At 39.1% G+C, this 26,550-nt stretch overlaps 1 protein-coding gene and 1 pseudogene across 2 annotated transcripts in view; both read left to right on the forward strand.

Annotated features, from left to right (window-relative positions):
* ARID2 (AT-rich interaction domain 2) overlaps nt 1-26,550 on the forward strand; it is a 184,325-nt gene that overhangs the window by 64,894 nt on the left and 92,881 nt on the right. The window lies entirely within an intron of this gene.
* Nucleotides 7,875-11,795, forward strand: LOC307101972 (endosome-associated-trafficking regulator 1-like; annotated as a pseudogene). The gene is made up of 2 exons: nt 7,875-7,911; nt 10,376-11,795. The product of its transcript is annotated as an endosome-associated-trafficking regulator 1-like (transcript).

Raw genomic sequence — 26,550 nt, forward strand, 5'->3', positions numbered from 1 at the left:
TCAGATCTTTGATCATAGCTTGCTTTTTTTTTTTAATGGATCTTAATGCTGTTATTTTGGACAGTTCTATTCTTTATTTTAAAAATGACGTAATTATCTTCATTATTTTATTTGAACAATGTAGGTTTTGTGGGAAATATTTAATCATTTGAGCAAAGATTTGTCAATAAACATTTTACAAACAAAAGTACTCACAGCATAAGTGTACAATTTATTGAATTATTATCAGGTATAACCATTACCCAAGTGTTCCCAATTATTTTATGTGAATTTTTTTATATTTACTTTCAGTTTTACCAGTTTATTTGTCCACCATTTATTGGCTCTCTTAGACCTTCCTCCTGTTAATTTTCTTTCTTCTTGAAGTGCATACTTTAGCATTTCCTTTAGTGTAGGTCTTTTTGTGATAAATTGTATTTGTTGGTCTGAAAATCTTTTATTTAAATTAAAAATTTTAAATATATTTTTATTGATTTCATAGAGGTGGTGAGGGAGAGAGAGATACAGAAACATCAGTGATGAGAGAGAATCATTGATCTGCTGCCTCCTGTATGCCCCACACTGGGGATTAAGCCTGCAACCCAGGCATATGCCCTGACCGGGAATAGAATTGTGACCTTCATGGTTCATAGGTCAATGCTCAACCATTGAGCCACGTGGGCTGGGCTGAAAATCCTCTTTTTATCCTTTTTCTTGATAGATAGTTTGCTGAGGACATGATTTTCTATGACAGGCTTTGTTTTCTAATATAATTTTGATTACATTATTCCACATCTACTGCCTTAAAGTTATTGGTGATGGGCAGCTTAGGCCTAACTGTCATTTATTTGTTGGTGATCTGCATTTTCTCTTTGGCTGCTTTTAAGATTTTTCTCTCTCTCTCTTTTGGCTTTGTGGGGTTTTATTTCAACTACTTTGATTCCACATTTCTTTAAGTGTTTTCTACATGTTTATTTTATATCTAATGAATTATTGTTTATGTTAATGAGCACTCACGGTAGTTTGTTTCCGTGTGTGTTTGGTGGTCTTTGTGTATAATATCTTCATCATCATCATTATTTTACTACTAGAGGCCCGGTGCACGAAATTCGTGCATGGGGGTGTGTGTCCCTCAGCCCAGCCTGCATCCTCTCCAATCTGGGACCCCTCAAGGGATGTCCGACTGCCCGTTTAGGCCCGATTCCGGTGGGATCGGGCTTAAACGGGCAGTCGGACATCCCTCTCACAATCCAGGACTGTTGGCTCCCAACTGCTCGCCTGCCTGCCTTCCTGATTGCCCCTAACCGCTTCTGCCTGTCAGCCTGATCACCCCCTAACCACTCCTCTGCCAGCCTGATTGATGCCTAACTGATCCCCTGCCAGCCTGATTGCCCCTAACTGCCCTCCCCTGCAGGCCTGGTCACCCTTAACTGCCCTCCCCTGCAGGCCTAGTCATCCCAAACTGCCCTCCCCTGCAGGCCAGGTCCCCCTCAACTGCTCTCCCCTGCAGGCCTGGGTTCCCCCAAACTGCCCTTCCCTTTTGGCCTGATCACCCACAACTGCCCTTCCTTGCAGGCCTGGTCCCTCCCAACTGCCCTACCCTGCTGGCCATCTTTGGTGGCCATCTTGTGTCCACATGGGGGCAGCCATCTTTGACCACATGGGGTTAGCCATCTTTTGTGTTGGAGTGATGGTCAATTTGCATATTACTCTTTTATTAGATAGGATTCAGAAAATCGGGGTGCCCAAACTGGCCTCTTCTTGGAAAAAGTTTTGGGTTGGCTTACTACTAACAGAACTAGTTTAGCTGTCTTTCAGAGTTCCTAACTTAATATTGTTAACATGTCATAACTTACCTTAGCATTAAAAATCATGGTATTTCAGTCTCAAAGTAATTCTTAGACATTTCAAAATATTAAATGTATCACTCAATGTATGATACTTGAACAGTCTGTAAAACCACAGAAATTATTTTTCCAGATATGATTATCATGAAATTAAATAATTGTTAGCTATTTCCAAACCTTACGTATTTTCCCTTGACAGCTAGATTACATTTAAATTTAGAAAAGCAAATTCTTTTACTCATTGCCATTTTATTAAAGCAATTCTGGCATAATGTATACTGAATGGTCAAAGTTGATCAGATTTACTGTTTTCACTGTTTTCTTCAATATGATATGAGATCAAGAAGCATATTGTTCAATTACTGTAGAAAAAATTTTACAATTCCTCAAAAAGTTAAACATAGAATTACCCAATGACTAAGCAATCCCACTCCTAGGTAGTACCCATAAAAATTTAAAACAAATATTCAAACCATTTGTTCACAAATGTGCATAGCAGCACTATTCACAATAGCTAAGATGTGTAAATAACTCAAATGTCCATCAACTGATGAATAGATAAAATATGGTAAAACATACAATGGAATATTACCTTGTATATATATGAAAGCCAGCATGCAAAGTGTCCCCTTGGGAGTTCGACCAACCAGGAGTTCGATCGGTTGCTATGATATGCACTGACCACCAGGGGGCGGCATGGAACAAAGGGAGGCCCTGGGAATTTTGTATATTGGGTCTCTAGTTTGATCATAAAATGGAATGTGCTGATAACATGCTTCAACATGGATGAACCTTGAAAACATGCCTAAGAAGCCAGACACAAATGGTCATATATTGTATGATTTGAGTTATATTAAGAATCCAGAATAGGCAAATCCTGTTTTGAGACAGAAAGCAGTTTAGTGGTTGCCAGGGGCAAGGGTAAAAGTGGAATTGTAGTGACTAACTTGTGCAGGGTTTCCTCTGTGGTAATAAATATTCGTAATTAGAGGCGATAGTGTATAGTGTTGGAAATGTTCTAAATATCACTGCATTGTATACTTAAAATGGTTAATTTGATGTAACATGAATTTTATGTTAATTTTTAAAAATATGTTTTTATTGATTTTTAGAGAGAGGAGGGGAGAGGGAGAGATAGAATCATTGATGGGAGATTAACATCCATAGACTGCCTCCTGCATGACCCCAAGTGACTTCTTGGTTCAAGGGTTGACGGTCAGCCACTGAGCCACACTGGCTGAGAATGTTAATAATTTTTAAAAGGCATATTGTTAGCTTCTAATTGATTAAAATAACAGAGACATCCACATACCATTCACATACCACCATTTTGACAGTATTTTTCATATTTCATATTTTGCAGTTAGAGTTATATTTGGATTAAATAACAGAGACATCCAATAACAGTGACTTAAAGAATATAGTTTATTTTGGCATCACCTAAAAGTCTGGAAGTAGGTGAAAAAGGGCTAGTATAGTAGTAGTAGCTCTGTTAAACAGAGTATTCAGGGAGCCAGGTTCCTTTTATCTCATTACTCTGCCATGCATAAGCCTCCATTGCCTAGGTTACCTTACAAACCTAGATGGCTTCTTTAGTTTCATCTATCATCTGTATTCTAGTCAGCAGGAAAGAGAAAGGAATGAAGAAGAGGAAGGCTGAGAGGACAAATGCGAGCTGTCTGTTAAGAAAGCTTTCTGGAAGCTGTTGTAGGTAATTTTGTTTAGATCTTAAACTGTCCAGAATTTAGGCACATGGCCACACCTAGATATGAGAAGCTTGTGAAATATATTCTTTTTTCTGATGACATGTGCCCAGTGAAAATTTGAGGTTTTTTTTTTCTGGGAAGAATTGCATCTGCTTTTTTATTATATCACTTCTACTCTTATTTCCTTAATATTTTTCTTTATGTTAGATCCTTTATTACTTAAGTAACTGTATTTGAAAGTAAAGAGAACAGATTTGTTCTTCTGTCATCCCCAAATAATTTCTTCCCATTTTATGAAATGCCACCCTAGTGCATGAGTATGCAGGTGCACAAGTGTATACGTATGTGTGTCTGTCTATCTAAACATCTCTTTACCTAGTATTATAGATAGATGAACAATTTTATTATTTAATATAGAGTTCTTCTAGAATGAAACAAATCTATATATATAAAAAGCCAGAGACCATAATGCCATTATGACCATAACTACTGGTCGCTATGACACCCACTGCAGCCAGCGAACCGGCCTGATCCGGGCCAGATCGCCCCCAACACCCCAATCAGGGTGGGGCCAGCCGGCCAACTGCCTAGGCTGGCAGAAATTTGGGGTCCGGAGACCTTGGAGTTGCTCGGTCTCAGTCTCAGGCAGCTGTGTAGGCAAAGCTCTCCTTTGGTGGAAGTGGACCTGGGATCGGGGAGCTGGAGTCGGGGATGGGGTGGGGAGGCTTTCCTGGTGGCCATAGCAGTCCCCGCGGGCTGCGCTCAGCACCTGAGCGTCTGGCCCCGGTCGGAACAGTGGCAGGAATAGAGCCAAGAGGTGTGAGGCCTGACATGGGCTCTTACCCTGCCCGCTGGACCCAGCAGCACCAGCAGGCAGGCCATGATGTGTAGCGAGGCACTAGGCCGCAGACAGAAGGGGAAGCGAGCCAGAAGGGAAAGGCCCTGCACCCGACAGAGCGAGTGGCGTGGGCGGGGCCGGAGCTGGAAACCCTGACAGGGTGGGCGGGGCTGCAGCCCCACGCCTTTTCGGCCTTAGCCTTGGAATTCAGAAGTCAGCCCCACTTCAAGAGAGAGGACGTGGTGGAAGTGGCAAGGCCACAGAAGGGATAGGAAATGTGGCCATCTTCGGGAAACACGGCTGCCATGGTCTTCAGTAACTATGAACAGATAATCTTTGTTCTCTGTTCTACAGAAGAGGAAGCTGAGACTCAAAGAAGGGAGTCTTCCGCAACACCTCACCCAGTTCTCAGACCTGAACCCTGTGCAGCATTGTTTTCGTTGAAAGCAAGAGGATCCAGAATGTTTTTAGATCTTTGCTATTTTAGGCAGGAAAGAATTTAGCACAGGGTATTGGTGCTTGGGAAATCATTGGAAAGCTGGAGGAGTGGGTATTCGGCTGGGCCCCCAGGAAAAACTCCCTGCCCCGCAGGAGTAGCTGCCCCCTCAGCCACAACTGAATTCTAGGACACTCTGGCACAGCTGCGACCCGGGAATCGGGAAAATGCTGCCCCTGCAAGTGCCCTCCAGCTCCCACAAAACAGGTCACTGGGCACTGCCTCTGCCACAACTGCCTGTTCACAGCCTGGATTCCCTGCAGAAAACCTCCACATCTCTGCAAACATGATCACCAGCAGCAAACAGCCCAAACTGTGGGAAGATGCCTCTGCCCCACTTCTGCCTTCAAAATATTGTGCAAGCGCATCCAATCGGCAGAAATGAATTCATATCCAGATACCTAGCTGCAAAGGAGTTTGGGCAATTTCAGACTTTCATCTAGGAGTGAGATCTTGCCAATGTACCTCATGTGCCTGGTATTGATAAAAATGGAGCCCAGCTGGTGGGGCTCAGTGGTTGAGCATCGATCTATGAACCAGGAGGTCATGATATGATTCGTGGTCAAATTTCGGGCTTGATCCTCAGTAGGGGCATGCAGGAGGCAGCTGATCAATGATTCTCATCATTCATGTTTCTATCTCTTCTTCTCCCTTCTCTGAAATCAATAAAAAATTTTTTAAATGGGGTCATGCTGTATATATGTGTTATAACAAGTTTTTCACTTCATAGGTCACTAATGTCTTTCCTGTTAAAACCATACTTAGAGAACATTATTTATTTATCATTCATTTTAAATGATCTCAGAGAGAAGAAGGTAGAGAGAGAGAGAAACACTGTTCTGTTGTTTCCTGCACTCACTGGACTGGGTATTGACTCTGCAACTTGGGCATGTGCCCTGACTGGCAATCGATCCACCACTTTCTGGTGTATGGGATGATGCTATGCTGGTACCCTGGCCCCAAATTCAAGCCTCCAGAACTGTGAGAAGAATACATTTCTGTTGTTTAAGCCACACAAATTTATGATATTTTGTTATGGCTGTCTGAGCTGACTAATCTATACTAATAAAAGGGTAATATGCTAATTAGACTGGGTTGACAGGACATCTTCTGGTCGTCCTTCCGGACAAAGCCACAGTGGCGGGGGACAAGGCTGAGGCAGTTAGGGGCGATCAGGCAGGCAGGCAGGTGAGCGGTTAGGAGCTAGCGATCCCACAGGAATCAGGCCTAAACCAGCAGTTGGACATCCCCCAAGCGGTCCTGGATTGGAGAGGGTGCAGGCTGGGCTGAGAGACACCCCCTCCCCCCGTGCACGAATTTTGTGCACCAGGCTTCTAGTATATTTATAAAATTGTTTTATAGTTTAGCATTTGGTCGTTTATGAACAAATTCTTTAGATGTGTTATTGAAAGAGTTTATATTTTGCTAGTAACTATTTTCTCAAGAACCTTTGAAAGTTTTTCATTTGAAAATGAAAATATTGATATTTTTGTATGTTGTATTCATATATTTTATTTTATTGCTGGTCTTAGTAGCCACCTTGCTGGGTGACCTTAAGGAAGAGAAAAAGAATTATGCTTATGACTGGGTTATGGAAGACCATTGTCATGTTTCTAAAATTAATATTTTGTATAATTTTGTTATTTTGTATCTTGATTTTAAAGCCTTAAAGATAAACATATCAAGAGTGTGAGGCAAGCAAAGCTCAAAATATTCTAGAAAATATGAACTATCATCCTATATAATAAAGAGGTAATATGCAAATTGACCATCACCCCAACACACAAGATGGCCGCCCCCATGTGGACACAAGATGGCCGGCCGGGGAGGGCAGTTGTGGGTGATCAGGCCAGCAGGGGAGGGCAGTTGTGGGGGACCAGGCCTGTAGTGTAGGGCGTGACCAGGCCTGCAGGGGAGGGCAGTTGGGGGTGATTGGGCAGGCAGGGGAGGGCAGTTAGGGGTGACCAGGCCAGCAGAGGAGGGCAATTGTGGGCGACTGGGCCTGCAGGGGAGAACAGGTAGGGGCAACCAAGCTGGCAAAGGGGGGAAGTTAGGGGTGACTGGGCCAGCAGGGGAGGGCAGTTGGGGGTGACCAGGCCTGCAGGGGAGGGCAGTTGGGGGTGACCAGGCCTGCAGGGGAGGACAGTTATGGGCAACCAGGCTGGCAAGGGAGGGAAGTTAGGGGTGACCAGGCCAGCAGGGGAGGGCAGTTGGGGGCGACCAGGCTGGCAAGGGAGGGAAAATAGGGGTGACCAGGCCGGCAGGGGAGCAGTTAGGCGTCGATCAGGCTGGCAGGGGAGTGGTTAGGGGCATTCAGGCAGTCAGGCAGGCGAGCAGTTGGGAGTCAGCAGTCCTGGATAGTGCAAGGGATGTCTGACTGCCCGTGTAGGCCCGATCCCACCGGAATCGGGCCTACACGGGCAGTCGGACATTCCTCGCGGGGTCCCAGATTGGACAGGGTGCAGGCTGCACTGAGGGACACACACCCCTCCCCCTGTGCATGAATTTCATGCACTGGGCCTCTAGTAATTATATAATCACTATCCTATATAATAAAAGGGTAATATGCAAATTGACCCTAACAGCAGAACGACTGGTCACTATGACACGCACTGACCACCAAGGGGCAGATGCTCAATGCAGGAGCTGCCCCCTGGTTGTCAGTGCGCTCCCACAGTGGGAGCTCTGCTCAGCCATAAGCCGGGCTGACGGCTGGGTGGTGGTGGCACTAAGGATGTTCAACTGTGGCTTAGGCGGACATCCCCCGAGGGCTCCCGGGCTGCCAGAGGGATGTCTGACCGCCAGCTTAGGCCTGCTCCACCGGGGAGCGGGCCTAAGCTGGCAGGTGGACATCTCTCGTGGGGTCCCGGACTGTGAGAGGGTGCAGGCTGGGCTGAGGGACCTCCCCTCAGTGCACAAATTTTCGTGCACTGGGCCTGTAGTATTTAACTAAAATAGAAAGTATAAAGCAATACCTTGTTTCTACTTGTATGTATTATTGTTAGGCAATGGATTTCACTATTTGCCAGTATTCTGTTTATGGAAGTATGCATGGATTTATCTATAGTATTTATATTTATTGGAGAATAAAAATACCAGAATTTCTCAGTACATTTATCTTTTGTTGGTGATAGTTTAAATTTAGACCCCTCAGTGCTGATACATGATCTAATTTGGGGAGAATGAAAATGTTACCAGGGGAGTTTCTAATGAATCCAAAAAGGATCAAAGTTTGGATATTAAACCACATGAAGAAAAACTGGAGAAATGGAGATTTTTAAATCTAGAAAAGAAACTTTAAAATATGATTTGTGTACTCAGCAAGCATTTATTGACCACCAACTGTGTGTTCAGAATGTTACTGCCCTTCCTCCTTGTTTCCAGAGAGAAGCAATTTTCAACCTTTTTCATCTCATGGCACACAAGTGATTTACTAAAATTCTGCATTACACCAAAAAAATATTTTAAAAAGTTATAATTTTCATTCATTCATACTGGACAACAGTTGTTGTGTTGGATGTTGTCATATTTTTATTTGACAATCTAAGGGTGGAAAGTGATCAATACCCCTGACTAAATAGCCAGGTATTATTGCATGTTTTAAAAATTCTTGTGGCACACAAGTTGAAAATCAATTTCATAGAGTATCAGTAAGATCTAAAATTTAGTGGAAATGATATAGACAGGAAAAATTACTGACTGGATGAATTCAGTTTAGCTGAGTTAACATTTTCCTCTATTCTGACCAACCACCATATTTGTTTTGAAGCAATAAGACAGACATTGCAAAGGAGATGAAATCAAGATGATTATTTCTACATTTTTTTCTTATCGTTCCATAACTTTGATTACATTTTTTTTGGTGTCATATCGATTCACTGTCATGTTCTTTTAGTTCGAAAAAATATATAGGAATTTTTATTTGGATTAAATTTGGGATTTAATCTCAAAATTCTTCTCTTTTCCCTAATTTTTATACAGGTGACCATAAGATTAATACTGTTATATAATTCATCTCTGCTATTCAGAGTAATATGACTGGCAAGAGTTGATGGTTATTTATAAATAGGATTATCATTAAACTAATAATATTAATTATTATTATTAAATTTAATATTACTAATAATAATAATAATAATAATTATTAAATTTAACTTTTGGTTATCAAATTTGAAATTTGCAGCTATTTTCTTAAAGCACAGTGAAAATTTCATTTTATTACCTCTACTTTCCATTGTTTCTGATGAGTGCTTGAATGTCTTATCTTGCTACTTTAAAGAAACTCTTTCCTATTTTTCTTCTTACTGTCTTTACTAAATTTTTTTAATCTTTGGTTTTAAGTAATTTTACCTGGGAAAATCAAGTATGGATTTCTTAAAATACTGTCTGTGTTTGGTAATCCCAATATCTGGATCTCCTTAGAGTGTATTTTTACTGTCTTTTGTTCTTGTTAGTTCTTGTATCTGTTGCTTCATGATTTTTCTGGTTGTCTCTTGATTGTATACTGGATTGTACTTGAAACCCATTTGCAGACTTAATTTGAGACCTGGGATTATATTTTTTTTCTTCAGAATTTATTTTGAATAGTTTGCTTGTGACAGTACTCCGGGGGGCATTAGCAGTCTAGGATCACTTTAATCCAATTTCAGGGATTAGAATTTTCTGAGCTCCCTAAATGACTCCAAATCAGTCTGCAGCTCTTTTACTTTTTGTTCATCTTAATACTACAGTGGAATTTTTCAGGATCACAATAAAAAAAGGGGTTGGTTTTGTTTGTTTTTCCCTAGACTTTCTAGCTGTCAAACATACTTTTTAGCCTCAAACCAACTTTTCTACAATTCCCTCAAAGCAGACATGAACCCAAATGCTAAATTTCCCTTTCTGGATTTCTATCTTTTGATCCCATAAGTTTTCACTACATTCTCATTCTTTAATGCCTTTGAGCAACTTAAAAAATGAATATAGTATTTTTTCAGATTTTTAGTAGGAGGGCGCATTAATCTAAATGACCTGTTCTGCCATTTTTGGAAATAAAATACAATTGCAGATTGGTGTTTCTTTAAGTACACACACCCCTTCAAATTTTTTCATTTATACTTCAAGTAACATATTTTCTGGAGCAGAAGCCTCAGTGAGAGGCTGGGAGTGGTGGCCCAGCTTCGGGTAATGGGGGCGGGGTCTCTGGCAGTGAGGGCATCTGGCCTGGAACCATGGCTAGGTTGCTGGGCTAGGAAGGGGATGCCCCCAGGCCTGCTGCGATGGCGGGCTACATGCTACCCAGGCATCACCCCACTGTTTTGGGCCAGCAGCCTTGTCATTCTAGAGGATTTTGTCTGCACAGAAAGAGAAAGTGCACTAAGCAAGATCCATCAGGGACCCAGGAGACACATTTTGGAAATGATAAACTTGGAGATCTCGAAGAGGTAAATCCATGAGTTTCCAAAAACCAAAAACCTCAGCCTCTTGAAAGATGACAGTCAACACAGTGGACTTCAAAGGAAACCATGAGGCATTCACTGGGACTACACTGCAGCTTCTGACCTCCCAATCCGTGGACTGGAATACCAGCAGTCATTTTTTCACTGGAGAGCCGAGTTCCTACCCCTGTGGACGCTGAGTGACTCAGACTCTCATGTCTCTCCAGCGGGGAGCCCCAGCACAGACTTTGCAGCCTTCGGAGAATCTCTGAGGGACAGACACCTTCCAATGCTGCAGATAAGTTACGAAGCACTGAAAGATGAGAATTTTAAGCTAAGAAAGCTAACCGAGGTTCAGAGCTTCTCTGAGACACAAACCGAAATAATGAGGATGCTTGAGTGAAAATTATAAGAAAAAAATCAAGGAGGAGAGTGACTACCACGACCTGGAATCCATGGTTCAGCAGATGGAGCAGAACCTGGAGCTGATGACCAAACGTGCAAAAAATCAAGTCATGAAACATAAAACTTGCTCCAGGCACAGGTTTCCAACTTCAAGCGCGAGAAGGAAGCCCGGGCCAGGGCACCAGCCTTACGGTGGTCAAGCAGAACGCAGATGTTGCCTTGCAGGACCCCCACATGGTCATGAACAACCCACATGGCCCCCACAAAGCTGCTGGTTTCTGGAGCTGAAACTCTGAACCTTACTGCTGAAATCCTTAAATCTATAGACAGAATTTCTGAAATTAAAGAAGACGAGGAGGAGTTTTGAGAAGCTTCTAGTTTGCAGCTTTGTTTACATCCTGAAGTCACTACTTACTGGATTTTAAAATGCCATTGTGTCTTTAAATATGCAGTCTTCACAGTAAAAATATTTATCATGAGATACTAATTTCATGACCTAGATCAATATTATTAGCCAACCCCAACGAGGAGGAGCTCTGTAGTGAAGAGTCTCACCTGAGGTTTCTGTGCAGTCCTTCCTTGGTGAACTTCCTGCTGTTATAGAGGCTGGGTGGTCTACTAGAAGACATTTGTACAAAAACCACTGATTTTTTCAAGTTACTGAACTTGAAAACAGTTCTGTGATGTGTGTCATCCATTCTTATCCCAGAACGTTCATTCTAAATTCAATCCATCATCCTTGAAGTTTTGCCTCAAAGAAAAACATGAGTCGAAACTTAGATGATTGCTTTGAACAGGGACTCATGCCTTTTTGCCATTGTTCAGTGCCCCTTCTAGCCCAGTCCACTCTTACAGCCTTTACAGGGGTGGCTCCTGTGGTTGGTGGCCTGAGTGTAGACACCCCACCTGGCAGATGCTGCTATTCTCCTACAAGGACAAAGGTCGCCACAGATTCCACACTGTGAAACCGTCCAAATTCACCTCTTTAGGGGCCTCCAGGGTTTGAAAAAATGTTTTTGGCCTTTACTATAATGAAGTTTAGAATTCAGGTATTCTGAAGACTTACAAAGCATTCCTGGGTTAGCACGAGGTCTCTCCCAGGTTGCCTTTCCAGCCACTTTTTGATGTAGGAGGGCTTAACAGGCACTCTGTGCCTTTTTGGCTGTTTCCTGTAGATGTTACTTTTCAAAAACAAATTTTCCCTCCTGTTCAAATTGACAGCTTTCTTAATAAATTCTAACATTAAAAACCACACACACACAAATGCATTTTCTGATAAAATAACAACCTGAAACTTCCAGTTTAATGTGTCCTTTCATTATCTTACTTTAAAGAAGTCTAATGTGTAGAACAATAATAGTAAAAATAGCATATGTTCATTTTATTTGTTTCTTTTACCAAGCCCTACTATAATTTTGAAAAATTGTAAATTTATTTACTAATGTGACTGTATGGCAATCCAAATTTTTAGCAAAGTGCATTCTTTTCTAATGATTTGACAGTTCAATACTTGTAAGGAAACATTGGGATTTAATTTTTTTACTACTTTTAAGCAAAGTGATCAGAAGTTGATACTATATTTTAATATGTAAGTTTCTTCTACAGTTAGTTACTAATACAAACATCTCTTCCACCCTTTATTCATTATGGGATGTTTCGGGGTTTTTGTTTTGTTTTCTTGTTTTGTTTGTTTGTTGGTTGGTTGGGTTGGGCAAGAGAAACTTGTAGGAAGCAGCATCTTATTAAACTGCATAAAAGAATGTATTGTCATTTTCTAGATGGTATAATTCAATTATTCTAGGGCTTTAATTTCCATTGGAGACAGTGCCTCAGGACTCTTGAGGTCTTTTGTAGAATGAGTGAAATATTCTTTGGGAATTTCCCAGTTCATTGGAAATTTATTGGAAATTCTTAATGTTTACCTTTATAGTTGAATTAGGTCAGTGTTTCTCAATGGAAATACTGTTGGCATTTGGGATAGTACAAATCTTTATCTGTGCATTGTAGCATGTTTAGCATCCCTGGCTCCTGCCTCCTGATTAGCAGTAGGCTCTTTTAGTCATTGTGACAAGCGAAAATGGCTCCACACTTCTCCGAACTATCCCTGGCATAGTACTGCCATCAACTGAGAATCGCTGAATTAGATCAGCAACTTTCTTACAATAGATTTTTACCATTTAACAGAATTTTAATTCTTAGATTTAGAAAGGTTAAGGATGGACTTTTTTTTTTTTTTTTTTTTTTTGCTTTTCAACATTACATGCCTAGTCGTCTTTGATTCTAATTTGTTCTGATTTGTTAAATAATGTTATGTCAATAATCAGCTTAAATATTTTATTCTTAAAGCAGTAGTGTTCAGACTTCTCTAAGAGCTATTAAGTGTTCAGACTTAGAGCTCCTAAGTGTTTTGAAAGATACCTTAGGCCACAAAGAAGATGGTGTTGGGATAGGAGAAGTGGACAGGATTCTTCAGCAGTTTCCTTTTACTTGTCCATGCTTTCAGGCAAGAAAGAATTCTGTTGTCCTACGTTATGTCTTCTTTCCTCTGTCTTAACCGGAACAAATGATTAAAAATAAGAAACATGGTTTAGTGACAAAAATTTCCAAAAACTATTCTGACATAATTTTTACATCACTAGGTAGTATAAGAAATATTCATTGTAAATATTTTTAGACAAATAGATTCCCAACAATTGATTATATGGATGAGCTTCTCAGGTAAACTCTTTATGAGAGGAATCACCTCTTTTTCAAAGGACCAACAGTTCCAAGGAAAATTAAATCACTTAATAGGCCATTTGTACTAAAATGATACATTTGATGAGAATTCTTTATTTCTGTTATACTTACTGTAGACAATCCTTCCTAAACCTATTCATATTTTTTTCCGTTGCAAACTTAATGATTTTATTAATGGCTTAATTTAATACGGTTTTCATTGTAAACTCTATTAAAATCATGGTATCTGTTGGAATGCACAAGTTATTCAAACGAAGTTTTGCATTATCTTGATTCTTTGTGGGTTTTACTTTTGTTGGCACATTCTGAAGTGCAGCGGAAAAGTACCTTCTATCACCCTTTCCCCCTATATAAGTAGTAGCCATTTTCTAAATTCAAAACATTTACTCTTAGTGATTTCCACATTGTGACTTAGGGAATTCTGGTTATCCTCCTTAGTTCATGGTAGGTGCTTAGATTCTGGAAGGATTCCTAATAATGACTTTTTCAAGACGTACATATAATAAAATGTATACTATTTAGGCAGTGGAATAATTGTCAATTATAGATCCGAAAGGGAGAAAAACATCTAAAGATTTACATATTTTATAAGAGTTGATAGAGCAATAAAATGAAGTAAGATCAATAGTCAATATTTTTTCTAGGAAGGTTAATTTATAGATATATTTAGCTGACCATATAGAATATGATTAATGTAGTGCATCTCGTGTGTGTGTGCATGTGTGTGCACGTGCACATACACTTTTATTTGTATTCTTTGGTACTTTGATTTTATTTTTTGGTTATTAATTACTTTTTTAAATATTGGAAAATACAAAGAAAATGTCTTTATAGACCCATTGCTCTGCCTCTATATTTTATTCATTTCCTAATAAAGTTTGAAAGAACATACTTACAGAAGCACGGGTTAATGTGTAGTTTGCAGAAATAAGGCTAATGAGAATTTAGGCAGAGTGGTCAGCAAAGAATTAGTAAACTTGGATTCATGATTAGAAAAACTAGTCTTTAAGTTCTATCTCAGACAGCTGAAGCCAATTGCAGCACCAGGGAGAGCGCCAAGTGTGTTCTTTGTTCTGATGGTGTCATTTTAATGATAGAGAGAGCATTTGCCCTGTGTACTTTAACTGGTTAAACAAGAGCAGCTCCCCTGAGGGTCATAGATTTTTCTTCCTCATTTGGTCAGAACCTTCAGTTTTACTGTCTGAAGTTAGAAAACAAAGTGCATCTTATTTAGTAATGAAACATATGTGGTCTGTTAGAACTGATTCTGAAAAGGAATTCCATAATATTCTGCCTAGTTAGCTATTATTTTTGTCTTGAGTAATTTAGCATGATAATACTTGCCATGTCTTTTCTCAGATATCCAGAAGACTTTTTATCACAAGTGCCATCCTTTTTCCTATTTCAGCTTGAAGCTTAACTTCTTTTTTTTTTCTTTAAAGCTTAATTTTCTTGTAATTTTACACTCCTGTCCTTTTTTCTTGGTGTTTCTATATTTTATTAAGTTTTAAAACCAGGAAGAATTCTTAGATTATTTAAGAAATATAAGTAAATGTTATCTTTTATGATACACACATATATGAACTCAATCCACACACATATGAAGGGTATATTTTAGTATTGGGATATTTCATCACATCTTGTGGACCCTCCATGTGCCAGTATCAAAGTTATATCTAGAACCTTCACGGTATAAAGGATAATATATTTCTACTCACTGTACAACCACCTCAAGTCTGTTCTTTTCATGCAGTCACTAATTTCTAGCTAACCATAATACTTACAGTCTCTAGGTAACCCTTTTTTTTTTTGGTAATGAACTTTCATATTCTCACTATTTTCTTAGAGTACTCTGCTCTGCTTTCTTCTTCCCCAGTCTTCTTTTTCTTCTTTCCTACGCTTTACTCCCTCTTCCTCTTTTATACTACTCAATTGATTTCCTCTTGGTCCATTTTCTTTCTCATCTATCTCCTCTTTGCTCTTCTCTTCCTTCTTTCTTTTCCTCTCCCCTTTAAATTCTTCCTATTCCCCTTTCTGTCCTTCCTATCCACTTCCTGTCTACCTCAATTTTCTTCCTTCCAATTTAAACTACAATCTCTCTTTCTCCAGATAACCCTACTACTACCTAGGTACCATCTCAAGAAATGATCACATTCTCTTTCTCTAAAAAAGCTGTTTTAAAGTTTTGTCACTTTGCTGAAATTCCCCAATTCCCACTCCTGCCTTCTGTACTCTTTTTAGATATTCTTCTAATACACTAAGAGAATAGAAACTGTCATATATGATTTCTTTTTTTAAAAAATTTAAATTCTTTATTGTTTAAAGTATTACATAAGTCTCCTTTTTCCCCCATTGACCTCTCCTTGGCCGTCCCCACCCTCCAGCACATGCCCTCCCCTCCTCCCCCCATCTGTGTCCATTGGTTAGCTCATATGCATGCATACAAGTCCTTTGGTTGATCTTACCCCCTCACCCCCCACCTTCTCTCATAGGTTGGACATATATGATTTCTTTTTGTACTACTTTTCCTACCTTATGTATATCTTAACTCGTTTTTTTATCATGCTAGACTCAGAAGGAAAACTTTTCTACCTATACTCTATATTTTCTTGATAAAATAAAACATTTACTGTAGAAAATTAGTAACTATAAATTTAAACAATTTTAAATCACATACTACTTACACTAATTGCTGTCGACATTTTGTTATATAGCTTTAAGACTTTTCTTTGCATATATTTACTTATGAGATGTATATTTTAAATAAATAGAATCATGTTCTCCATTAGATTTAAATTTGTTTATTATAATACTAGAGGCCCGGTGCACGAAATTCATGCACTTGGGGTCGGGGGGGGGGGGGGGGGACGGGGTCCCTCAGCCTAGCCTGTGCCCTCTCACAGTCTGGGAGCCTTGCGATCGACCGCCCCAAAGAGGTAGGCCCCCACCCACCCAGCCAGGGCTCCATGATGGATGGCCCCCACAGAGGGAAGCTCCACCCACCCGCCGTAGCCCGCCGGTCTGTGGCCTGGGCCTCCCTCTTTGGGGCAATCATGGAGCCCCCTGATTGATCGATCGCCCCACCAGCCAGCCAGTGGCCTGGGCCTCCCTCTGCAGAGCGATCATGGGGCGATGGCCAGGCCTCCAGCCAATCACCTTGCAACAGCCTTGGCTGGCGTGGCACCAGTGGGTGTCATAGCGTGGTCATCCGGAAAGTCATCTGGACGGTCATTCTGCTGTTTGGTCGATTTGCATATTACACTTTTATAATTCTAGATGTCAAATATGCATGATGTTATTAAGTATTCTTTTGCAATATCAATTTTATGGGCTACATAGAATTCTCTTGCATAAAACTTAGTGTACCAGTTCTCTGTTGGATAGTTTTGATTTTCATCATATAAATGGCAATGTGCAGTTTTTTGTTGTTGTTTCGTAAATTTTTGAGTATATCTTTGAATAACTTGTTTATTTCCTTAGGGTAATGGCTAAAGGAAAGATTTTTGAGATCAAATGAAAATCATTTTTTAATGCATATTATCAAATTTCCCTCCAGAAAGGTTGTAGCACTATATTTCCTCATTTTTTACAAATTATATAATTTGCTCCTTTAAAAATATTGTAATATTGGTCCCTTTCATAATGACTTGAAATGCTTTAAAATCTAACATACATATGTATATACACATATATATATGAAATATTTTTCCAGGTTATTTTTTTATCATTTAGCAGTATGTTACTTTTTGCCATATACAATTTTTAAAATTTTTATGAGGTAAATGTATTACTCTTCCTTTGTGGGTGCTGCATCTCATGCTGAAAAGGGCCTTCTCCTACTCTAGTATTATAAATACATTAACGTGTATTTACTTCTGTTGGTTGTGTTTGCTTTTTTAAAATTTACATTTAAATCTCTAACTTTCCTGGAAATTAATTGGTCTTGTTTTCCAATAATAAATTTGTTATCCCAGAATTAATGATTTCTTTACAGTTTGTTTCCCACACTTGAAATGCTACCTTTTTATATTAGATAATAGTTTTCTCTATTCTATTCCATTAATTTATCTCTGCATTCCACTTTCAATCTTATTTATTTATTTATTTATTTATTTATTTATTTATTTATTTTTAATCCTCACCGAGGACATTTTTCCCATTGATTTCTACAGAGAATGGAAGAGAGGGAGGATGGGAAGAGAGAGAGAAAGAGAGAGAAACATGGAGGTGAGAAAGACACATCGATTAGTTGCCACCCGCATGCTACTACCACGACTGTGGAATCTGCAACCTTGGTATGTGCCCTTAACTGGGACTTGAACCTGTGACACTTAGGTCGATGCTCTAACCACCGAGAAAAACTAGTCAGGACAAATCTTGTACCCTTTAATAGATTTATTTATAATTAGCCTTTTTTTATTAAAGTAACCAAGAGCACTGTTTTGGGTTTTTTGTTTGTTTGTTTGTTTTAGAGAGAGAAGAAGGGAGAGGAATAGAGAGATAGAAACATCAATGAGATTGATAGGCTGCCTCTGCACCCCACCCCCTACTGGGGATCCAGCCCTCAATCCGGCCATGTGCCCTGACTGGGACTCAAATCAATGACCTCTTGATTCCTTTGTTGACGCTTAACCATTTTTTAAAACAACTTAAAAAACGAGAAAGTTTCTCCTAAAGGCAATCATTATTACAATTTTTAAATTTCATTCCAGAAATACTTTGTTCATATGCAAGCATATAGCTGATCTTTTTTTTAATTACATAGGTAGAAATATATCATATACATCACTGTTCTACATTCTTTTTTCTTCCATATCAGCAGATACAGTTCTAACTCACTTTTTTCATTTATATAGTTATCCAATTTAAGTATCTATAACAATAGTTTCCTATTGTTTTAACATGTAGGATTTTTTCCTGTCTTTTGTTGTTACAAACTATTGTAATCCTTATCCTATTTTTTGCCAACGTGCAATAATAGGGCATATTTTTAGAAATGGAATTACTGTTATAAATTGTAACTATTTGCAAGCAACATAATTCAGTCCTGGCTAATTTCTGAAGAAAAGGAGTTTACAAGAAGTCTGTAAAATCAAGTTTCTCAACTCCTACTGCTACTACTATAACTAACCTATTTTTGTTATTTCCTAAAATTTTAAAGTTTCATGCAAAGTTACATTTGGATGAAAATGATTTGTATTTCATGTTGTGGCTACCATGAAGTGGAGAGAAGACTTTTCCATTCTTTTATATTGTCTTTATTGAGGCCAGGCTCTGCTACTCATCACTTTGGAAGGTTCTCAAAATATGAGGCTTCTTGAATGCTGGATATCAGCCAACAAACATTTAATACAGTTCTCATTTTGGCTGCTTAAAGTCTGTATACAACTCTTCTTCTCACACCTATACTTGAAGCAAACAATGAAAGCTAATAAATTGGAATGATTCCTCTTACACCAATAAATGTACTTATTATGCAGTCTCCAAGAAGAGACAACTCAATGTTTCCTAAGCTATTCTGTCTAGCTCTACATCCAGGATCTCTTCTTGGTAATGTCCTCTAGACATCTGTGTTCTGAAGACTTTATATTTCTAAAAATGAGAAATTGGAGGCATACTCCCCAGTATATAACTTAAGTATAGTTAGATAGAAATACACAAAAGGACATTTTTGATATGATAATAAAAGTGAAATTTAAAATTTTATTATTAGCCAAATATAAAGCTTTTGTGATTAAAAAAAAAGTATATTATTAGTTTCATTGTTTGTCTTCCTTCATGAGAATGTTAGCCCTATTTGGATGGAATATTTGTCTGTACTCAAGACATATATCTAACAAATGTCTATATTCCAAGCATCTAGAATGATGCCAGATGCACAGTGAATACTTAATAAATTTTTGATGAATTAATGACTACATACTATTTTATGAGAGCAGTAAGCTTCAAATTAAAAAAAAAGTTGTCAGTTTATTTATTTATTTATTTACTTATTTATCTTCACCCGAGGATATTTTTCCCATTGGTTTTTAGAAAGAGTGGAAGGGAGGGACAGAGGTGGGAGAGGGATGAGGGAGAGAAACATTGATGTGAGAGAGATACATTGATTGATTGCCTCCTAAATGGGCCCTAACTAGAACGGGGGATTGAAACTTGCAACCCAGGTATGTGCACTTGACCCGGAATCAAACCTGAAATCTTTTGATCCATGGGCCCATGCTCTAATTACTGAGTCAACCAGGCAGGGCAAAATTGTTGGTTTAATAGTTTGTTATACATTGATTCAAAAGTCTGTTTCTATATTCAGTTTATTTTGGTATTTGCTTTTCTGTCATGGAAGAATGAAATGTGGATGAAAATGAAACATTTGCATCATTGTGTATACTTAATAAACATGATCTTCCCTTTTTAAATTAGTTTTTAGAGAGGAAGGGGGAGGGAGAAAGAAAGTAACATCCATGTGAGAGCAAAACATGGATCAGCTGCCTCCTGCATGCCCCCTACCGGAGATTGAGCCCACAACCCATGCATGTGCCCTGACTAGGAATAGGACCGACACCCTTTCAGTACATGCTGGATGACATCCAACCATCTGAGCCACACTGGCCATGGCACGATCCTCCTTTTTTCAGTTCCCTTGGTCAGTATGCAGTTGTTTTTCTGTTGAAATTTAAAATATTTTTCATCTTGCCTGAGATCAGTTTTTCTTGCAAATTTTGGGACACTGTCACATTTTTACATTTTTTAGAAAAGGATTCAAATCAATTTCTGAGCAAGTATTGATAATGATAGCTAAGGATAAATCCAAATCTCTTCATATGTCCTCCAATATCAGTAAAGATCAACAAGAAGAACAAATGAAACTACAAAATCCATAACCTCTAGAAAGCTAGAAGACAGAATACTATAAATTTTAAGTTTCCTGTAAGTGGAAAAAATAAGCACCAAATCCCAGAAGAGATATCTCCCTCTCTTGACACAATCATTTATGGACAACAAGGAAAGTTATGAAAAACTGTGGAGGAAACTAGGATTGTTCTAAAATCACCATCAGAAAGAGAAGCTACACCATAAATACAATAGAGTCTTGGTTTATCAGAGCACTGGTTATAGGTCTTGGGCTTAAAAGTTCTAATTTCAAATATCTTGAAAAATATTTTTTGTGACAGATAAGAAAGTTAAAGACAAGGAAAGACACCTTTTGGAAATTGGATGGTGAAGGAAAAAGAAGCAAAAGGGGAAAATGTAAGGTCTAACAATATAAAATAGTAACTCCTCCCTCCAAATTAGAGAATACACAATGACCCTCCTTGCCATTGCCACCAAGAAATAGTCATCCATTAAAGAAATTGTACTTGCTACATTAACAACAGAGGAGGCTTTTAAAACCGAAATCTTTTGAACCACCCCAAATTCAAAGTCACAATATATCAATTCTTCCTAAATTTATGGAAAGCTACCATAAGAAGAAGTCAAATACGAGAATTGAAATATATCAGCAAATGAAACCCTCCTCCCCAAAAGAAAACAACCAAAAAGCAGAAGAAAACGATAACTCATCTCTAGATTTGAAACAATCTAAAACAAGCATTTGGAGATAAGAAAAACCAACTAGAATTATAATTTTTAAAACTAAAGAAATTATCTCTAAAAGAAGAAAAAACACAAAATTAGAATGAAATCTAGGATGGATTAGGAGGAGACTTGACTGAACAAAACAAAAAAAAAATAGGAGAATTGACTGAACCCTAAAAAAGAATACAAAGACAAAAATCATCTTAGAAATAGATTCTAAATTTTAAGATGCCCAATGGGGAATGGACACAACTGAAAATTTACAGAAGGGCATTGAAGAAAGGCAAAAATATAATCATGGAAAATGAAAATGAATTAAAGAACTAAAAGGTGGAGCTGCAAGAAGGTATGGGGGGATAAATGGTGATGAAAAAATAAAACAGGTAAAAGAGAAAGTGGTTGAGATGGAAATGTGACAAAAAAATTCAACATGTATAATACAATGACAAAACTAAGCAACAGGAACAAGTATTTAAAACTATAATTAACTTTTTTTCATAAATAAAATAAGACCTGCATCTACATATTAAAAGGACTATAGGATACTTGGGGATATTGATATTAAGCAGTCAGTTTTGAGTCATATCCTTGTAAAATTGTTAGACTTTAAAGATAAAGAAAAAATTCTGAGAGCCTCCAGGGGGATAATAAGACCAAATGACCTACAGGACTTGAGAATTATATTGGCACAGACTTCTAAAGAGAAACATACAAAGCAAAGTAACAATGGAGCAGTGTTTTCAAGAAACTATAGGGAAAAAGAATGTGAGCGAAGGATTTTACATACAGGATGGAGCAAAAATAGGTTTATAGTTGTGAATATGTGAAATATGGAATTCATTCTTGTATTATTATTTATTAATTATTGTATTATTTTCCATATGAACAACTGTAAACCTATTTTTGTCCTACTCTGTAAAACTGTTCTTCAAATATCAATAATAGAAAAAGACTTAAACATGCAAAACTCGGAATACTATACACATGAATCCTTGAGAAAGCTACTAGAGCAGTGGTCACCAACCTTTCAGACCTTGATCGCTGTACTAGACCATGATCTTTATCAAACTATGAATTTTGACTAGTAAAACATTGAAGGATTCATGATGAGTATTAAATATATTTAACTGTAGATCTAAGACTGAAATATAGGCGGCAACAAAAGTGAAAGAATTCTAAATAATAAAACCCTAATATGTAAATCGACGGAACGACTGGCAGAATGACTGGTTGCTATGACGTACACTGATCACCAGGGGGCAGATGCTTAATGCAGGAACTGCTCCCGACTGGGGGAAGCTCCTTTGTTGAGCGTCTGCCCCCCCGAGAGGGAGATGACAGGGCCAGCCAGCAGGCGACGCCAGGCCGCCAGCCAAGGCGAGTGCCAGCGGGGGCCCCCTAATTGCCTTGCCCACTAGTCACCCCACAGATGGCCCTGACCTCCCGCCAGGCCTAGGGATCCTACCTTATATATTGGGAACAGTCTCTTAGATTTAAAAATTAAAACCTGGCAAGGCCACTCTAACACTGAAAAAACAGTATGATGCCACAATGATATGCATGGACTCTGGCTTGCACATTTTGTGGTCAGCCCTGATTCTGACACTTGTAACTGTGTGACAAGCCAATTACTTAACTTCTCTCTGCTTCAGTTTTTCCACCCATAAGATGGGGAAAATGGTACTACTGCCTCAGAAGGATCATGTTAGGTACTACTTTTTATAATCAGGGCAAAAAAATGTAGCTGCCCATACAACAGTAAGATGCCTTTCACCTGTATGAAAAGTATGGTCACTGGTGCATGTAGCATCCTGGATTGCGAGAGGGATGTCCAACTGCCGGTTTAGGCCCGACATTCCCCCAAGGGGTCCTGGATTGTGAGAGGGTGCAGGCCAGACTGAGAAACCCTCTTTCCCCCTTCATCCCCCCGTTCACGAATTTCTTGCACTGGGCCTCTGATAATATATAAAGCTTACATATTCTTGCAAAGAGGAAATAATCTATATATATAAAACCCTAATATGCAAGTAGACCGAATGGCAGAACAACCGGTCGCTATGACATGCACTGACCACCAGGGGGCGCGCGCAGAACATGGCGGGTGTCGGCAGCAGGCGGCAGGGTGCAGAACATGGCGGGCATCGGCCGTGGTGGGATGGTGGAGCAGGTGAGTGTGGGTGCCAGACCAAGGCGGGGCACTATTCGCTGTTACCGGAGCGAGCCTCTGGTGGTTACTGAAAATTCTTTGCTCCTGCGGGCCGTGGTTCTGTCCAGCTCTCGCACCCACTGCTGGTGCCAGAGCAGCTGATTGCACCCATTGCTGGCGCCAGCCCTGCTCACACCCCCAGCTGGTCCCGATCGCTCAGCGCCATCAGCAGGTGTGAGTGGTGGCTGCCAGCCCCAGTTGCCCCTGAGGGCTTCTCCACCTCCCCCTGCTCCTAAGGGATGATGGGGGCAGCAGCCGCCGCTCAGGGGCCACAACGGGAGGGACCGGGCAGGGGCGTGGAGGATGGGCTGAGACCTGCCCCTGTGCCCACTGCAGTCTCACAGCCCACAGTTCCTTTCAAGTGCATGAATTCGTGCACTGGGCCCCTAGTGTAAATATACAGGAAGAGTAAAGAGAAAAGTAGAAAAGGCTTATTGTCAAAGCAATATTTGGAAGTGAGAATATTTTGAAAGTTGACATACTGGATGATAAGAAAATTGGATTAAGGCATTACAAATGTGTAAGTGCAAAGTTGACCAATAGAAAAAAAAATAACAGGCCTTTTTAAATACCAATAGCAACTTTAAAAGAAAATAACGAAGAAATTGTATCACATAGATTACCTCTAATCACTGCTTTAGCTGTAAATCACAATTGAGGGTTTTTTGTTTTTGTTTTTTTTATTATCACCTGAGGATATTTTTCCCATTTTTTTTTTTTAAGAGAGTGGAAGGAAAGGGGAGACAGAGAAAAACATTGATGTGAGAGAGACACACAGATTGGTTGCCTCCCGCACGTGGCCCAACTGAGGCCGAGGATCAAGCCTGCAGCCAAGGTATGCGCCCTTAACCAGAATTGAACCCGGGACCTTTCAGTCCGCAGGGTGATGCTTTAACCACTGAGCAAAACTGACTAGGGACACAAATTAGTTTTCATACTGAAAATAGATTCAAAGTCAATAAAAATGAGTAAATAACAAATTATAAAAGATAAAATCAACAAAAATGTGGAAGAATAAACCTAAAATGGAATAAAACAGAAGTAAATGAACCTGTTGCAAATGATGTATCATTGATCTAAAGACAAAAGGAATTGTAAAAATACTGAATTCTAGAAGGTTTGTTTACTGTAGCATTGAGCAAATGTAATTTTTTAAATACAATTTCTCATCAGAGATGAGAGTTAAAAATATAAAAAAGGATAACTGTGGAGTTGAATTGGCTATAGATGTATTAGTATGATCTCATACATTTATAGATATAGAAATAGATTCATGAACAGATACATACTTATATTTATGTGTATTAGTATGTTGAAAGGGCCTATAAGCAAAATAACTCTATAAGCAGTGAGCACACCTAAGGTCCAGATTTTAGTTTCTAAACACTGTTTCTCATTAAGAAGAAGCAGTGTCCCTACAGGATGAACCTGTTAATATTTTGTGCTATAATGCAAGGAACTGCTCAAAAAATTGTAGGGACATGTCAAAGGCTATGCAAGCTGGCTTGAAAGGGTTCCCACTGGACAAATCTGGGACAGTTCGAGCATTAGAGTAAATAATAATAGAAATATAACCATGAAATAATTTTTGATTCCATGGTGTATAAATAAATGAATATATGGAGAGGATGGAAAAAAATCATTTATGGTAGAATGAATGCCAACTAAGAAATATAGAAGGAATAATGGAGTTAAGAAAAATCACCATTACTGTAATAATTGATTCAGTCCAAGAATCATCAATGGATACTAACATTAGTAAAAGTTTGATAGGAACAGGTATCCTGATATTTACAGTCTTAAAGTATTCTTTCATAACTTATGAATCTCCAAAAGGAAAAGAGTAATTTTACAGTGATTTAACCTAGCAGTCCCAAACTTAACTAAATAATCAAAATTAATAGCACAAATTGACATGATATGCCCCCTAATATATGCACTTTCACTTTTGTGGTATTCCTGCCAAAAGTGCATTCTCTGTATCTTAATTTAATTACAATGAGATATCAGAAAACCTAAATTGAAGAAGTCTATAAAAGAAATGAGTTATATTCATGAAAAATGTCAAGCTTGTGAAAAACTAAGAGACAACTTAATTTTATTTTTTAAATTTATTGATTGATTTTTATAGAGAGAGGAAAGGAGACAGAGAAAAAACATCAATTTGTTGTTCCACTTATTTGTGCATTCATTGGTTGATTCTTATATGTGCCTGACCAGGAATCAAACTTGCAACCTTGGCATATTAGCATGATGCTCTAACCAACTGAGCTACCCAGCCAGAACCATTTTTTTTAATTTAAATTATTTTTTATTTTTTAATTGTAGTTGACATACAATATTATATACGTTTCAGGTGTACACCCCAGTGGTAAGACATATAACTTATTAAGTGACCATCCTTATAAATTCTATACCCATCTGACAGCATACGTAGTTATCAGAATATTATTGATTATACTAGTGGCCCGGTGAATGGATTCATGCACATTGAGAGGAAATTAATTAGAAGGTGGCCGACTGGGCAGGACTGGGCGAGATGGGCTGGACATGCCCTGGAGCCAACCTCCCGCGGTCCCTCCCTGGCCGGCTACACCTGGGGCAGCGCTGGGGCTTGAAGGGCATCTGCAGTCACCACAGCTGGGCAGTAAACCAGATTCGGGGCCAACAGTGCCCCAGCAACAACATAACCCACGGCCAAAGGTGGAATAGCGCAGCCCTGCAAGGAATCGGGCTCCCTCTCTTGTTTTGGGGTGCGTCACCCGAGAACTGCTGCTGCCAAGTCACCGCAGCTCGGCAGCTCCTGTGTTGAGCGTCTGCCCCCTGATAGTCAGTGCACGTCATACCTACTGGATGGTTGGATGGTCGCTTAGCCTTTTATATATATATAGGTTTGCTATGCTGTACATTACATCCCCATGACTATTCTGTAACAACCAGTTTGTATTTAATCCTGTCACCTTTTTCACCCATCCCTCTAACCCCTCTCCCATCTGGTACCCTTCAAAATGTTCTCTGGCCCAGCTGGTGTAGCTCACTGGTTGAGCATTGATTCATGAACCAAGAGGTCCCTTTCAGGGCACATGCCTGGGTTGCAGGCTCCATCCTCAGCAGGGGGCGTGCAGAAGGTAGCTGATTGATGTCTCTCACGGATGTTTCTATTTCTTTATCCCTCTCCCTTTCTCTCTCAATATCAATAAAAACGTATTTTTTAAAAAAGTCCTCTGTGTCTGAGTCTGTTTCTGTTCTGCTTGTTCATTTATTTTGTTCTTTTAGATTCAATTGATAGATATGTATTACCATTTTAGTGTTCATAATTTTGATCTTTTTTTTCCTTCTTCT

This window comes from Cnephaeus nilssonii (genome assembly GCF_951640355.1).
Source record: "Cnephaeus nilssonii genome assembly, chromosome: 6".
NCBI lineage: Eukaryota > Metazoa > Chordata > Mammalia > Chiroptera > Vespertilionidae > Cnephaeus > Cnephaeus nilssonii.